The sequence below is a fragment of the Buceros rhinoceros genome, unplaced genomic scaffold (genome assembly GCF_000710305.1).
Source record: "Buceros rhinoceros silvestris isolate BGI_N320 unplaced genomic scaffold, ASM71030v1 scaffold2827, whole genome shotgun sequence".
Taxonomy (NCBI): Eukaryota; Metazoa; Chordata; class Aves; order Bucerotiformes; family Bucerotidae; genus Buceros; species Buceros rhinoceros.
The window spans coordinates 26,820-38,598 of NW_010421398.1; the positions used below are offsets into that span (position 1 = coordinate 26,820).

The following is an 11,779-nucleotide window of genomic DNA, read 5'->3' on the forward strand; positions in this document are numbered from 1 at the left end:
TTTTTTTTTTGTTATTCATTGCCAGTTGTCGTTCAGCTAAATTGTGCTATTGTACTGTGTCACCAGTATTTTACAATCTTATTATTTGCTTAAAACCAATCTGTTAATGGCTAGACTTCTGGGATTCTGATAGAGGAATTGTCACATAGAAGACTACTCAAAGCAGTAAGATATGTGTGGGAACATTTTCTGGAAGGTACGAAGAAAAGGCAGAAAAGAACCCACTGTAATAACAGGTTTCCCGCAGCATGGTAAAGCACACGTGTGTTATTATCCTATTCTGCAGTCTAATATCACGAGAGTGAATGCAATTTGGCATTCCATTAGTGAATCTCTTTCTCTAGGTTAAAAACAAAGACTGTTCCTTTGAAAGTCTTTAACATCTTGCTACTTTAATATGTGAAAGCTTCTTGTCACTAAGAGGATCGTGTATTACTGGCATTATTCCCACCTTTAATGCATTTTGCACCCGTGGGCTTCATGAATATTTAAAGCAGGGCAGTGGCAATGCTCCTTAGCACTGGATTGCAATCTATTGGTAAATCAGACATTTGGTGTTGCTTACTTTGGGTTTTATTTCTGAGCTGGCTAAAGAATAATTGATTTTGTAAGACAGGGCTACTCAACGTAACACCCCGAGAGATATACTTCAAAGGAAATGAAGAATGAAGCGTAACGTTCTGAACCGTGGTGTATTTCTAAGATCTTCCAAAAAGCATCTATGAAATACTCACTGACTGTATATAAATAGTACTCACCAAATGGAGTGCCAGCTCATCTGCTAAAGTGGCTTAGTGTCAGTGCATAACCACATCGGAAACCTGGATTCCAGTATTAATCTCCTCTTTATGGGCCACTGAGGAAATAAGAGCACTGTCTCTACGCTGGACAAGCACTGTTTGGGTAGATACTGGGCAGCTATTTCAGAGGTCCTCAATGTGTCTAAGTAAGTAGAAGGAGATAAATAACAGGAAAAACCCTTCTGTTGAATTTCCTGCTGGAAAACGCTGAGAAGAGAGGACAGGAGTATTTTCTTAAAACAAGATTAAAGCCTGCAAAGCTCTGACTTGTAGAGTTAATCAAAATCAAAATGATGAATTGGGGTTAAATATGCGTGCTTTTCCTTTGAATTTCAATATCAACAGGTCAGCCAGCTGCAATCTCAAAGTGCAGCATTGCCCAGAACAAGATGCAGTTTGCTTGCTCTAAGACAGGCACAGAGAGAAGTACAACATGTTGGGGAGAGAGCGCTTTCCCTGCAGCCTGGCAGTGTCCGAGGAGGTGAGGAGGCCATCTCTGCTGAGTGCTCCTCTGCCTTCCCCTTCCTTCCTCCTGGAGGCTGCAGGTGGAGAAGAGAGGCAGCAGGAGGTGCCTAACCTTGAATGGGCCTCTTAGGGGGTTGCACCAGTGATGAACAGGGGTGGAAATATACCCCTGTTGCTTCCTGCAACTCAGTCCCACACACCCCACACTCCTCCTTGGCTGAGCAAAGGGTTCTATGCTCTGCAGTAGGCACCATGCTTGTGGCAGGTAATTTTCCTCCCTCCTCACAAGCCTGGCCTGTGCTGGAGGGGCCTTTTGCAAGTAGACAAGGATACCACTGGGCAGGTTCAGTGCAGGAGAAGATGCTGAAACCATTCTGTGGGGACATTGTGTCCCTGATGAGCCAAAGCTTGGAGCCTGAAGGAAGACATCCAGGCCTGAATGAAGAGGCTTGGCATATTCAGTGTCTAGGTCAGTGGGTGAAGGGAGGAGCGTTGGTCTCAGGTGTGCTCTCTAGCTGGTTGGTATTCCCCAGCGAGGCGATAATGTTACACCATAATTACAGCAGGTCCCTTGTGTCCTGCACTTTTTTCCGCCTGGCTGGGACAATAAACTCCACTTACCCACAGCAGACAGACACACACACAAAATGTATTAAGATGAACTGTTTCAGTCCTTTGTTTCATGTTTTACTGCTAATCACTGACATATATAATTTGGGAAAATGCCTCTATAAGGCAAGTGAACAGCCTGGAACACATGAGGATGGTGAAACTACTGTCTCATGCAAATAAGCAGTGCTGTACACAGGAGATATTTGTGCAAATCATGCAACTGCCATCCGCAGCGACCCCTACAATCAATATTGCTCTAGCAATTGATATTTATCTTTATTATAGTATAGAAAGAAAACATATAAAAGAAAATAATGATTTTGCCAGCTTCTCAATCCACACAGCAATTAGGTCAGTCAGCTCTGGTTCCCTTCCCCCTTCCATCAGTTGCTCTCAACCGGAGCATCTGCAAACAAGATGCTGTACTACTATAAAGTACTAAAAGGTAGTTTGAAAGCTCACATGCATTACACGGGTATTGGCTGCTTCATGTTCAGCAGTGTGTATGACTACGTGTGACCTACTTGTTCCAGATGCAGAAACAACGAGCTGCTTTAACATCTGCAACGTCCCGTGCATTATGCAGTAGATACATTGCCGTTTGCTGCTGCTTTCCTGTCTCTTTCAGGGAAAAAGTAGAGCTTTGTTCATGGCTACATGTGACACTTAAACTTACTCACTGAACTTGTGGTTTGAATAAACACAGAAGTGGAATCAAATCATTAAAAAACCCTGCAATCCTGCAAAGTCATTAATTTCTGCTTAACTTGAGATCATACCTAAGGCATGAACTGAAGCTGCTGCTGCATAAATCTTCAGGTGAAGCGTGGTAGTCATGTATAATAACAGTCCAGGTAAGGGTTTACAGAGGAGACGAAAGGCACTGCAGCACGCAATCTCTGCAGTGCACAGAGAGCAGCTGACACCCTCTTCACCCTTGTCTTAGCCCCGGACTAATAACAGAGCTACCTCTGGTGCCTGCCCAGAAATTAGCCCAATTCTGGCTCTGTTAACTGTTAATGTTTCATTTGGTGCATGTTCTATGGTTAGAAAATTTTGAAATAAAAAAACCACAGCTGATTTTCAGTGTAACAGTTGAGACACCACATAGAGATGCCATGCAGTGGGCTAAGAGTGAGCAGTACTATAAAGAAAGTAGCCTAAGCAACTGGAAAAATTAAGGATTTGCAATGAAGGACAAAAAGTCGGGAACATTAGAAAAAGCAAGATGACACCTACCTGTCTATATGTTATAATAATCCTGCTCTGAGAAAGGGCCAGGTAGGTGGTTTTTATAGGAGACAGGTCAGCCAGATCTGCTGCCAGGGGTGTGAGAGCTTCATGTGGGCTGTGGAAAGAAATGCCGTGTGAACTGGCACAGAAGTGGGAAAGCTAGCAAAATACAAAATTGAATTGCTGTCCACAGCACAAATCAGAACAGTATTGCAGCAGTTCCAGCTTAGATGAAAGCTTCAGGCTTATTAGCAACCAGTGTGTAGATACCATGTAAGAGTCAGAAAATAAGGTCTCCAGGTGAGCATTGCATGAACACCACAATTCCTTCCAGGTTTCTCTCTAGCAAGCTACCGAGGTGTGTTGTAAGACTCTTTCACTGGGCAGTTTCAACTCTAAAAACTAGCCCAAGTGAAAAAGTGACTTTATGCCCAACCATAGCCAGAGAAAGATCCCCACTGACTTCCAGAAGACCTTAAATCAAGCCAAAAATAACTGATTTTCCTCTTCCTCAGCAATAAGTCTGCAGAAGGGGTGAGGGCAGATATGGGAACAAGAAGTTGGCTTTATCTTCAGAGGACGGTTCTCTAAGAACAGCTTATGGTCCAATCTTCCTGAGGAGGCAGGAGGCAGGAATGAGCGCACTGTATTTCTAATCTGGATGCACTACTAGTCGCTTGGCTAGAAAGTTAATGCTTGGGAAAATGATGACTTGTTTGGCTGTCTGGTGAAGCTGTTTTACTCTACATACGTTTTATTTGGTTTTAGTTAAAAATAGCGATTTTTCCCAGTCAAGTAAGCTTCACAAAATCACCTTACCATCTTTGCATCCTTCATCTTGTGCCAAAATAGTATATTTAATTTTGAAGTAAGACTGCTTCCCAACTCCCTTAGGGTGAAGGTTTGGAGAATTTGACCTTTCCATTCATTGAGGCAATGCAATCCTTCAGAGGCTTGTGTTCATTTGACAAAGTCCTGCCTTTCCAGATTCTCAGGATTTATTTTCTTAATAACATTCTTGGGAAAAAAAAAAAAACACCACCCAAACTGGTTTTAGCATAAGCCAGGATTGTCTGGAGTTATACTTATATTTCATAGTGTTTTATTACTAATACACTTTGGAACACTCTGGTAAATAATTCAGCCTACACAAAGAAGTTGGCTATATTTTCTCTATACTTCAAGGAAGTCTGTTATGTAGACTATATCTCTAAATGTTCTCAGATAAATGCAAACCCCCACTGTGTTCCATCTGTACTACTCACCGAAGTATGTCTTTTAGGGACCCTATATGACACAACCATCGCTTATCCAAAACCTAGAAACCCTGACGTTTGGTTTCATAATAAAAAAGACATTTTTTATCTCTTGCAATTACCGCAAAACTCACTGTATGTCCGGGGGATAACACCCTACACAGTCATAAAGCTTATAGATTTTTTTTTTAATCTTGTGCTCCTCTTTTCAGTTGCTGGTCCAAACTTGTTTTTGAGTTTCAGAAGGTGAACTTCCAGCTTATGGAAGTTACTCCACTGACAGCAATGAAACGAAAGTTCTGTCCTGGTGTCTTAAGTGTGGAGTGACTTCTCAAGAGCCAGGGGAGCCTTTCGCTGGCAGAAGGGAGACACAGTCTGTCGGGGTGTAAATGCACAGTTGTTCACAGAGTGAAAAGGAATAACTTGGAAATTGTGATGATAAAAGCAGAATTTGGCTTTACTGACTGCTTCAGTTCCTTCAGAGGAAATATTGATTTGTGAAAAGCCAAAAATAACTTCTGAGATTTTGAGGGGGTTGGTGCGGTTCTTGTCTTATCATGGTACCATGCTCCTGTAGGAGCAAGGCACAAGTTCTTCTGAACTGTAAGGGGAGTAAGGCTTGTAAGACATGTAGAACTGTCATTTGTCATCACAATTTGTCTGTCAACAAATTGTTGGATGTGGAGGGGAAAAAAAAGAAAAAAACGCAATAATTTTAAAAGTGTGGCTCAAAATAGTCAAATTTTGCTGTTAGGTTTCTGTGACGAAGATGCCTACCCCAATGTTCAGCATGTGGTGTGTAGGCAGGAGGCGTGGAGGCACAGAGGGATGGGTGGTCATGGCACAGAAAGCTGGAGGATGGACTGGGAAAGGACAGAGGACTGTGGAAACAGGGAGAAAGCTTAAAGCTGACTTGCAGCTTGTCCGTTTTGCTGTTTGCTGGAGAGCGCAGAAGAGCCACAGCGGCTCCTCACACACAGGGGCTTGGTGAGGGGTTTGGGGACACTACCTGAAGGCGTCAGGGAAGTCCTCCTCATTTGCCTTCCACAGCGGAGACTGCAGTTTTCAGTCCTGGGTGGGAGGAAAATGTAGAGCCATCTGAGCGCAGGCCTTTTATTTGCATGTGAAGGAATGGTTTTGACAGCCCGTTCTGTGCTCTTGCTGTAGTACAGGGTGTTGTAAAGATCACGCGGGGCTCCTGCTGCTTTGGAGGAGGGACCCAAAAGGGTCCCTTTGGACTCTGCGAGGGACTGAGGTGTGCTTGGGTACTCGGAGGCGAAGCAACCGCTTGGTTGTGTAACTCCATGGCGGGGAGAGGCTGGACTCACCAGGCTGTGAAAGTGCACATAAGGGATAATATGATAATGCACATCAGATATTAATGTGCATTGACACATAATCGTCTGCGTACATCAGAGCATTACAGCATGAAAGAGCGAGTGCCGAGACCTTGGAGAGCAATCCGCTTTTGCACCTTTTTTTTTTCCTGTTTTCTTTTCCCCTTTTTGTTACTTAAAAATAATCTTTCCTCCCTCCCTGGCCCCCCATTTAGCCAAAGTCATACCCTCATAGTAAACCGAGCGGTGCCTTCATGACGGCCTGTTTAGTCGCAATAAAAAGCCGATTGGCCTAATGCGCAATCAGGAAAGGAGTGACATTTATTGCTTGGGTTTTATGATGCTGTGAACTGAGCAAGATTTGGAGCCTTACAGTGCCTTCAGGGGGCAGGAGATCACCAGCAATGAATTGTATTTATACCTTTTCCAATTTCCTACTAGCATTTTAGCAATAAATAGACTGTGTTGTTATTGAGTTTTATGTAAGCAAGTTTGCGAAAGCAGGAATACGACTTTGTAGCTCAGAATTACATGTGTTGGCTAAATAGATCAGCAGAGAGAATAACTATGTAAAGCACTGGGAAAGCACTTTCCAATTTATTATCAAATGTCTTAATAGAATGCTTCATCTCTTCCATCCCACTCCATGTGAACTATTAAATTAAAACTGCATCCTTTGCAGAAGGTCGGAGGCTCCTTCACACACCCATGTTGGAACATCAAGGCCACGATTTGTTCACACATCTAAGCCATTAAAAATACATCGCATGCATTAAATATGAGCCTGAGGAAAACTCAATAGGAACTGACGCGCAGGGCTGACCTCAGCTCTCATAGCCCCTGCAGGGTGGCAGGTGTCCCTTCCCCACGGCATCCATCTCCTGCCCTGGTCCTTTCCCACGTGCAAGTTGCAGCTAAAAGCCTGTGCAAGATGTGCCCAGACGTACAGATTTCATTGCTGTCTCTCTGCCTGCCCATTTTGCAACCAAGCTGTCCCATGTGGAGGGACACGTGTGTCCCAGGGACACCCATCCTGACTGGGGCACAGTGCTTGTGACATATCCCTTTCAGGAGCTGCAGATGGATTCCACTGATCCGTGTCCCGGACTTGAAGAAGGTTTCTCCCATCTCATTACTTTGCTGGCAAGAATGTGGATGGCATATTTCATTCATTCATTAGTCTTCCTTTCCCTGGCAGTGGCACTTTCCCTTGGGGCTTGCTCCCAACAGCAGCCAGCCACCGTGGTCATCATGAGCCAGAAAGAGAAGAGGCAGTGTCCCCAGCCATTAATAATACCTAGTTTTGTACAGCAGCTTTCGTCTACAGACCTAAACACTGAGAAAACAGCAGGTTACTACTGCTCTCTCCTTCTTGCACGTGCAGTGATGTGCTCAGGTCCGAGGCTCATACCTATGAGCCGAGATCTCATTTCACCACTGTGCAGGATGATAGGAGGTTATCTTGCCTTATTTGAGCCTGTGCCGGAGGTGCAAACAGTGCCTGAAAGGAAGCCTGGAAGCATCCTTCTGAAATTTCATTAAATAGGCTAGACTGGCTTTTGTTTTGTAATTTAAGTCACCTAACCAAGCAGAGTAGCCTGGAGTACTCAGCCAGTCCAGCTGGTGCTGCCTCAGACAGGTCACCTCGGAAGTGGGAGACACACGTGTTTGAGGACACAGAGCAGCTTATGGTGAAAGGTAGTCTGATTTTGCACGTGAGGAGGAAGTCTTTGTGAGAAGGAATTGTTTTACCACCGTTTTCTTCTCAGTAGTTTTAGAAAGGTTATGCCTAACCCTTGCCTGCCCCACCAGCAGTGGATGGCTCACATGATGCATGGGGCAGGGCTTGCAGTACACTGGTCTCCACCAGCTGGAAGGCCATCATCACCAATAAATCAGAGTCCACTTTCTGCTTTCAGAAGTAACTTCTAGCGGTGTTGTTAACAAAGAAGTTACCAGAAATTTGCTGTTGGTCGCAGCTGATGCTGCAGTTCTTCGTGAGCAGAGTGAGCCTTCCTTCGTGGCAAGGTCCATGCAGGACCTGCAACTCAATGGTGTCCCTTGCTTTCCACTAGATGTTGCAATATTTTCACTGGCTGTTGGAGGCCAGGGTGAAATGCTGGGATTTGTGGCAACAATTCTCATTATTCTGCTGGCCTCAAGATAGGAACGAATGAGGGACATGGTGTAGGGACCCTGGCAGCACAGGGGTAACGGTTGGACTCGATGATCTTTAAGGTCTCTTTCAACCAAATGATTCTATGATTCTATGAATAACATCAGCAGTCTGAGGCACACAGCAATAAAATGTTCGCAAAGGACAGCCTCAGATGTTTACAGAGGGAGAGAAACAAGTCGGCAAAGCTTTGTTTTAGCACAAACTATAGAGACTTGAAGGACACCAAGTGTAGGCAAACCATAAAAAGGTATTTATTTTATTCTATGTGCTTTAAATAAACTTCACACGTTCGATACCTGCAGACACTTGAATTGGCATGTGAACAGAATTAGAATTTTGTCCTCTAGTCACACAGCTAGCATGAGGATTTTTCCGCTGTTCTTCAAACCCAGTCGTCAGCCTTGTGATTCTCTAGTTTCTCTGCTTGGGCTTAAAGCATCCAGTCTAGGAAAGACTGCTTTATACAACTTGGTTTCTTTTAAATAGGAATGATATTTTTTAAAAAAATTAAATGAGACATTTATTTTGCCCTTAAGGTGTTAGCATACACTTCAATGTGCTGTTGAGGGCACTAAGGCATTGGGAAGCTAGATGAAGGTCATACTATAATTGGTGCTTTGAATTGTAAGAAAGAAGCAAAGGTGAAACTTGTGATGTTTTTTTTTTTTGAAAACTTAGTAACAAAAGTTATGGAGAAAAAAGGAAAGAATTAGGAATCAAGTTTCAGTGTCTTGCGTAGCAGATTAAAGCAGTTTTCATGAGCTGCAGTCTCCAGGATGATGAAGCCTTAAAAACTAGTGGAGCAGGAGAGCTGGTCCAGCTCCAAGGAGCCAGTGCCCAAGCAGCTCTCCTCATGGCTACAAGGCAAGATGCCTCCAGCACAGGTCCACGAAAGCAATTTGAAACAGCCTTTGTGAGCTGTTGTGACAAACATGCTTTGAAAAGTCCATGTGTATTTTTAAGTATTGCCAGTCACTCCTTGTGATTAAGCAGCAGCAGCAGCAGCATGGCAGCTCCACAGCGATCGCCTGAACTCCTGGCTCTGCGCTCCGGCAAGACTCCCAGAGTGTGTTGCAATTGGTATGTAAGGAATGGCATCAATAAATGTATTCACTGCTTCTGTGCATTTTAGCTTGACGTATGTCCAGTAAACAATATTTGTGTCTCTTTAGGTCAAAAAAAACCAAATCACCTGATTATTCAGTGCTTCCTTCTCTTATGATGCTTTGGGGTCCTTCAAATCATTTTCATTATGCACTACATAATAATAAAGTTCTCTGTGCAGTATGCTGATAATTCTGTGCCTGGTCTCTGTGATTTCTAATTGTTTGAATAACAAGATGCTGTTGAAGTGCCAGGCAGAAACATTGCATCACCCTGAGGGAATCAAGCTTTTACTCCTAGTGAAGATAAACATTTGAACAGCTGAAATAGGTAAAATATCCCGGGGAAGCCACTGTGAAAAGTAGGCGTGCTAAAGCCCTTAGTGCAGAAGCTGGGCTGCAAAGGACAGAAAGGAAGAATAAATTAGGTAAATAAATAACATTGAATGGAAGGCACTCAAAATAAGCCGTGCTTTTTCTCCTCTTGTGATCTTAAAGCAGAAGAGAAGCAGTAGCAGGCCCAGGAAAGAAATATCGCATGCTATTTTTGTGCTGCCATTATAAAATATGTATTGTTTATTGTTCTGCACTGCAGCTAAAGTTTTGCATCAGCCTCAAAAATACAGCAAAGTTTGTTTTGAATAGAGACACAGCATCTCTATTCTTTAAGCCTCTTAATGATGTTTTTAAGAGTGTGGTGATAGGATTTCAATCTCCTGGCAAGCACAGACAGGTTGTAGGGTATGATTTATAGAAAGCGTAAAATCTTGTCTGCCTGTGTGCATTATGAATGTATTTCTTAATACTATTTTTTTATAGATGTGTGTGTCTGTGTACCTGATGTTCAGCTGTATGTGAAACCAGGCAATGATGCCAGGCAGTTTTGTCTCCTGGCTGGAGACATTGGATGCCATCCTCCTGGGCTGTGCTCCACATGCTGCAGAGACCACTGTAGGGTACCTGAGCTTGGCCAAGCTACCAGAAGTCCCTCTTGACTCTGTATTGAGGATGCCAGGACTTTACACGAAAACTTGCCTCTCTGTAAAATGGGTGTAATGGTACCAAGTCCTTGCTGCTGTAGGGCTGTATGAGACTGCCGTAAAGCTTAATGATGTACTTGTAAAGGGGCTGAGGGTCAGAGGAAGATGCTGGTATTTATGTCTTTCTTTTGAGACTGATGTTGAAAGGAGATATGTGCAAGCCCCTCTGGAGCAATCGGATTTAGCTGCGCGTGTGTGCAAGCAGCTTTGAGGATGACCGATGTGGTGCTGAGGAGGGTAGCAGAGGTGACCTGTTGCTGCTCCCCAGTAAAGGGGTATTGCAGGCAGCATGTTTTAACGAGGCATGATGCCGCGGCACACAAACGGTCTGAACCAGGCCAGCTGAGCTCCCAGTGGCTGGGTCTGCCCAGCCCAGTTAACCTTGCCAGTTGCTGCTTAGAGCTAGTTCAAGTATCTCTGCGTGGTGTTGTGTTGAGACACATTAAACATACCCAAAGCTGCCCGGGTAAATGAGTGCTCCCACCAGCCTCCTGACACACGGCTGAACCACGGTACACTGTGTGTTCGAATGTCGAGGCGTAATGTTAAGCCTGGCTTCACTTCAACTTGCCTGCTGGTAATGTCAACAAAGATGCCCTGTGTACCAGAAAGAAAAACCTTGCAGGAATCCAAATGATAGAGAAGGCATTTGGGACTGATTGCCAGGCTCTTTATACAGCCGTATACTGCCAGGGTTTCTTTAAATGGGCATTTAATGTCCTGCTTGGAGGGGCAGAGTGCTCAGAGAGGACCAGACTGACAACCAACCAGAAATTCAAGTTTCTGATCCCTGTTTTCTAGTCAGAGCAGAGGAATATAAGAAATGTCTCTGGTGGAAATACCATAAATGTACAACAACCATAGTTTTGTTTGTACGCTGTTTTATGGCAAAGGGAAGGCTTTGGGGTTTTTTATGCTGCAGAACGTTGGGTTTTTTCCTTGCTTTTTTTTTATGTTTGCCTGGAGAAAATATACAATGTTTAAAATGATTGCGAAATGGAACATCACTTTAAAATAATGCTCGCTGAGACATGGTGGGATCTCACACTTGACCAAATTAGCATATGCGCTCAAATATCAGAGCTCTGACTAGTAAAAATAACACCAGATTTGCATTTTCACATTTTTAGCTCTCGCTTCCCTGTCTGTTTGGTTTTATGCCTTTTTTCTTGACTGACAATTCTCTTTGTGGCAGATTTATTGCAGTTCTGCTGTTTGGACCCTGTAATCAACTAGACACTCGGCTGAAGACGTTAGTCATTTCATTAAGTGCTTTTTTGCAGATATCTCAGACATGATTTTCTGTTGCTCTGGTTCCAAAAAGCAAATGACCCATGGCCAGCAAAGTCTGAACATGAATCTTTAATAAACAGAGGTAACACCGACAATGCTCTCAGGTTTCCAAACTGCAGAAGGCTAATTAAAAGATGTTGAATAGGGAAGAACTGCCATTGCCTTCTCGCTCTGACAAAAATGTGCCTGCATCTGTTCCCAGTAAAACTGCTCTTCTAGAAGCGTTGTCTCATTTATTCTCCTCCTTTCCCCCAAGAGCTACATACGAAACCTTCTTCGTGCTATGTGCAGATATTGCTTAGTAATTTTTTAAAAATTATTTTTCAGTAATAGAAAAGAAAGACTGAATAGTTGTCTTAGGAGTAAAGATAAAGCATGGAGTGGGGTCTTTTTATCATCACTGTGTCGCTGATGATTATACTTTATTCATGAACTAAGGAAATATAATTATAGCATTTCCC

General features: G+C 43.5%; 1 protein-coding gene across 1 annotated transcript in view; it reads left to right on the top strand.

Moving 5' to 3' along the window:
- The window catches only part of LOC104496503 (tomoregulin-2-like), a gene marked incomplete at its 5' end in the record, with an annotated part of 58,073 nt that overhangs the window by 8,239 nt on the left and 38,055 nt on the right, over positions 1 to 11,779 (top strand). The gene's annotated exons all lie outside the window — the stretch shown is intronic.